The following is a 5401-nucleotide window of genomic DNA, read 5'->3' as shown; positions in this document are numbered from 1 at the left end:
TGAATTTTACTGATCAAATCAATCAAATCACCCCGAAGTTAGAGATGGCTGCTATTCGTCCTCTTAGAGACTATGCCGCTCCTTCGCGCGCTGAACCGCATTCAAGTATCGCACCACCTGCGATTGAAGCGAACAATTTCGAACTGAAACCTTCACTGGTCCAAGCTGTTCAACAGAATCAATTCTCTGGAAGCCCTGTAGACGACCCCAATCTCCATTTATCCGTGTTCGTGCAATACGCCGACACTATCAAAGCCAACAACGTTAGTTCCGAAGCTATTCGATTACGCCTTTTCCCTTTCTCCTTGAGAGATAGAGCGAGAGCGTGGCTTCAATCCCTGCCTTCCAATTCCATAACAACGTGGGACGAATTGAAGAGAGTATTCTTAGCGAGATACTTTCCGCCTAGCAAGACTGCTATGCTTAGAGGTCAAATCAACGGATTTACCCAGAAAGATAACGAATCGCTCTTCGAAGCTTGGGAACGTTACAAGGACATGCTTAGAATATGCCCTCATCATGGACTCGAACCATGGCTGATCATCCATACCTTTTATGGTGGTCTCTTATATAACACTAAAATGACTATAGATGTCGCTGCTGGCGGAGCATTAATGGACAAACCCCATGATGAAGCATACAAACTCATAGAGAACATGGCACAAAACCATTACCAATGGGGAGGAGAACGCGCCGCTCTAGAGAAAGCCCAAACCAAAGGAGGAATGTACGAAATTAGTGGTATAGACCGCGTTAACGCTAAAGTAGACGCTTTAACTCAAAAGATCGAGAATTTAACCATCACTCCTTCAGCCACCGCTGCCGCTGTAGCACCTAACTGCGAGATTTGTGGATTGACTGGGCATGTAGTTGCTGAATGCCAACTCTTGACTGGAGTCCCATCTGATCAAGTAAATTACGCTCAAGGAAACCCTTATTCTAACACGTACAACCCTGGATGGAAAAACCACCCGAACTTTTCTTATAAGAACAACAATGCGTTGTACGCGCCTGGACAAGCACCTGCTGTACCACCTGGCTACCAAAAAGCGCCTGTAGCTGCTCAAAACACCCCTAGGAAGTCAAACCTAGAAATCATGATGGAGAACTTTATAGCTTCCCAACAACAAACCAATAAAGACTTCCTGAATCAAAACATCCACAATAGCGAGCAACTAAAACAACTATCGAACAAAGTAGATGCTTTAGCTACGCATAACAAAATGTTAGAAACTCAAATCTCACAAGTAGCTCAACAACAAGCACCTACTGCTGCCCCTGCTGGCACGTTTCCTGCTCAACCACAACCTAATCCTAAAGGACATGCGAACGCGATAACACTACGAAGTGGAACTAATTACGATGGACCCATAGATCCTAGAACCCAAAACGTACCCATGTCACAACAAGAGCCAAAGGAAACCCAAAAGAAAACAACCGACGAACAAACTGCTAAGACTAAAGAGAACAATAACGAAGTGGAACCCGAAAAAGAGAAACCTTATGTTCCACCACCACCTTATAAGCCACCAATTCCTTACCCTCAAAGATTAGCCAAATCAAAAACCGAAGCGCAATTTAAAAGATTTGTAGAACTTCTGAAGCAATTAAACATAACCATACCATTCACAGAAGCCATAACTGAGATGCCTTCGTACGCTAAGTTCTTAAAAGAAATCTTATCAAACAAAAAGAAGCTCGAGGATAACGAAACTATAACGCTTACCGCTGAATGTAGCGCTATCATCCAAAACAACATGCCTCCAAAACTGAAAGACCCTGGTAGTTTCTCTATACCTTGCGTAATTGGAAAAACCATCATAGAGAAAGCCTTGTGCGATCTAGGAGCTAGTGTTAGTTTGATGCCTCTTTCGACCTGTAAGAAACTCAATCTAGGTGAGCTTAAAGCAACAAGAATGTCTCTTCAACTAGCAGACCGTTCAGTTAAATATCCTGTAGGAATGTTAGAGAATATCCCTGTTCGTGTAGGTCAATTCTACATCCCGACTGACTTCATCATTATGGATATCCAAGAAGATTCTAACATCCCGATCATTTTAGGAAGACCATTTTTAGCGACCGCTGGTGCAATTATAGATGTAAAGCGAGGAAAGCTTACTTTCGAAGTAGGAGAAGAGAAAATAGAATTTATCCTTTCCCAATTCCTAAAAGCACCTTCTATAATTGACACATGCTGTTCTGCTGACATAATCGACGAGTGTGTCAAGGAAATGAAATCCGAACCAAATAAGGAAACCGAAACCCTAAGGATTCCTATGCCGCCAATTTTTGAAGATGACAACTGGCGTGAGGAATATCAAGATAACCACCTGAGTGAATGCTTAGCTTTAACCCCTGATCCTATACCTGGACCTAAGAAACCTGCTATAGAGCTGAAGACACTCCCTACCGATCTTAGATACGAATTTCTAGACGAAGAACTAAACCGACCAGTTATAGTGAACGCCAACTTAGGACGAACCGAGACTGAAAAATTACTTAATGTCCTAAGAAAATACCCTACCGCTTTAGGATACAACATATCAGATCTGAAAGGTATAAGCCCTTCTCTATGTATGCACCGCATCATGCTCGAAGACGATAGTAAAACCTCTAGGGAACATCAAAGGCGAATAAATCCTATTATGAGCGATGTGGTTAAAAAGGAAATCCAAAAACTGCTAGAAGCTGGAATAATATATCCTATATCCGATAGTAAATGGGTTAGCCCCGTTCACGTCGTACCAAAGAAAGGAGGAGTCACAGTAATCACTAACGCAAAAGGAGAATCTGTAGCACAACGTACCCAAACTGGATGGAGAATGTGCATTGACTATAGGAAGCTAAATAAAGCTACCCGAAAAGACCATTTCCCTTTACCTTTCATAGATCAAATGCTCGAACGCTTAGCTAAACACTCACATTTTTGTTATCTGGATGGATACTCCGGATTTTTCCAAATTCCTATCCACCCTGACGACCAAGAGAAGACCACATTCACCTGTCCTTATGGTACATTCGCTTATAGACGAATGCCTTTTGGACTCTGCAATGCACCCGCGACCTTCCAAAGATGCATGATGGCAATATTTGCCGACTTCCTAGATGGAATAATGGAGGTCTTTATGGACGACTTCTCTGTCTGTGGAGGAAGTTTTGAAACATGTTTAGAAAACCTTGAAATGGTGCTTAGACGATGCGTAAGCGTAAACCTAGTCCTTAATTGGGAAAAATGCCATTTCATGGTTCGACAAGGAATTGTACTTGGACACATCGTATCCGATAGAGGAATCGAAGTTGATAAAGCAAAAATCGAAATTATCGAAAACCTTCAACCTCCCAAAACCGTTAGAGAAATAAGAAGTTTTCTGGGACATGCTGGTTTTTACCGACGCTTCATTAAGGATTTCTCTAAAATAACCAAACCCTTAACTGAACTACTCATGAAAGACGCCGAATTTATTTTCACCGATAAATGCACTGAAGCATTTCAAACACTTAAACAAGCATTGATCTCTGCGCCAATTATGCAACCTCCCGACTGGAATGAGCCTTTCGAAATAATGGGTGACGCAAGTGATTATGCTGTAGGAGCCGTTCTAGGACAAAGAAAGGATAAGAAACTACATGTCATATATTATGCGAGTAGAACCCTAGACGAAGCTCAGATGAATTACGCCACGACAGAAAAAGAATTATTAGCTGTCGTATTCGCATTAGACAAATTCCGTTCTTACCTGGTAGGAGCCAAAATAATCATATACACTGACCACGCCGCCATTAGGTACCTCCTAACCAAAAAGGACGCTAAACCAAGACTTTTGAGATGGATCTTGTTACTACAAGAATTCGACCTAGAAATTAAAGATAAGAAAGGCACTGAAAATGTCGTAGCAGATCACCTCTCTCGATTGGAAAATCTGAAACCCGAACAAGTACCAATTGACGATGATTTCCCTTATGAAAGACTCATCGCCCAATTAGAAGCAAATGAATTCGAACCATACCGTCCAAACTCTGAAACCGAGAAATTAGCTGAAATAGCTTTAGCCCGATCTGACGCACCTTGGTATGCAGATTTCGTAAATTACCTAGCTGCTGGTGTGCTTCCTCCTGATCTAAGCTACCAACAGAAGAAGAAATTCTTCCATGACCTAAAACATTACTATTGGGACGACCCACTCCTTTTCAAAAGAGGCCCCGATGGAATCTTTAGACGTTGTGTACCCGAGGAAGAGATAAGAAGCATAATAACACATTGTCATTCTGCACCATGTGGAGGACACCATAGCACATCTAGAACCTGCGCCAAAATCCTTCAATCTGGACTTTTCTGGCCCAACCTGTGGAAAGACGTCCATTTTGCTGTACTAAGCTGTGATAGATGCCAACGAACTGGAAACATTTCAAGACGCGATGAAATGCCTCAAAAAGGCATTCTAGAAGTAGAAATATTTGACGTCTGGGGAATAGACTTCATGGGACCGTTTCCGTCATCGTTTGGAAATCAATATATACTCGTAGCCGTCGATTACGTTTCAAAATGGATAGAAGCTATTGCTTCCCCTACAAACGATACACGATTAGTTATTAAACTTTTCAAAAACGTCATCTTTCCTAGGTTCGGTGTGCCAAGATTGGTAATTAGCGATGGTGGTTCCCATTTCATTTCAAGAATACTTGAGAAACTCCTTCGAAAATATGGAGTAAATCATCGAATAGCCACACCATACCATCCACAAACAAGCGGTCAAGTAGAAGTATCTAACCGCGAAATAAAACAAATATTGGAGAAAACTGTTGCTATATCTAGGAAAGATTGGTCAACCAAGCTAAATGAAGCTTTATGGGCTTATAGAACAACTTTCAAAACTCCAATAGGAACTACCCCATTCAAACTCGTTTATGGAAAATCATGCCACCTACCAGTAGAGTTAGAACATAAAGCCTATTGGGCCATTAAGAACTTAAACCTAAACTACACTGCCGCTGGTGAGAGACGACTTCTAGACATCAACGAATTAGAAGAACTTAGACAAGACGCTTACGAAAACGCCAAAATCTATAAAGAGCGAACGAAAAAATGGCACGACAAGCGTATATCTAGGAAAAATTTTAGCATCGGCGATAAAGTGCTCTTATTTAATTCTAGACTAAAATTATTTCCTGGTAAGTTACGATCTAGATGGTCTGGCCCTTTCGAAATAACTAACATATTTCCGAGTGGAGCGATAGAAATCAAAGGAGAAACCGTCAAACCTTTTGTCGTAAATGGGCAACGCCTTAAGTATTACCATCATCTCGAATACGATGAAAACATCGAAGTTTTTAAACTTGACGAACTGCCCGCTCTTTCGAAAAAATAGTTTTCTATTTTTAAATCGTCGAGCTTACGACATTA

General features: G+C 41.4%; 1 non-coding gene across 1 annotated transcript; it reads right to left on the bottom strand.

Moving 5' to 3' along the window:
• Positions 1–419: 419 nt before the first annotated feature.
• Positions 420–526, bottom strand: LOC131635425 (small nucleolar RNA R71). The gene has a single exon (XR_009293814.1). It is a non-coding gene; the product is annotated as a small nucleolar RNA R71 (small nucleolar RNA).
• Between the last annotated feature and the right edge of the window lie 4875 nt (positions 527–5401).

This window comes from Vicia villosa, unplaced genomic scaffold (assembly GCF_029867415.1).
Source record: "Vicia villosa cultivar HV-30 ecotype Madison, WI unplaced genomic scaffold, Vvil1.0 ctg.001480F_1_1, whole genome shotgun sequence".
Taxonomy (NCBI): Eukaryota; Viridiplantae; Streptophyta; class Magnoliopsida; order Fabales; family Fabaceae; genus Vicia; species Vicia villosa.
This window is presented reverse-complemented; position numbering and strand designations above follow the sequence as displayed.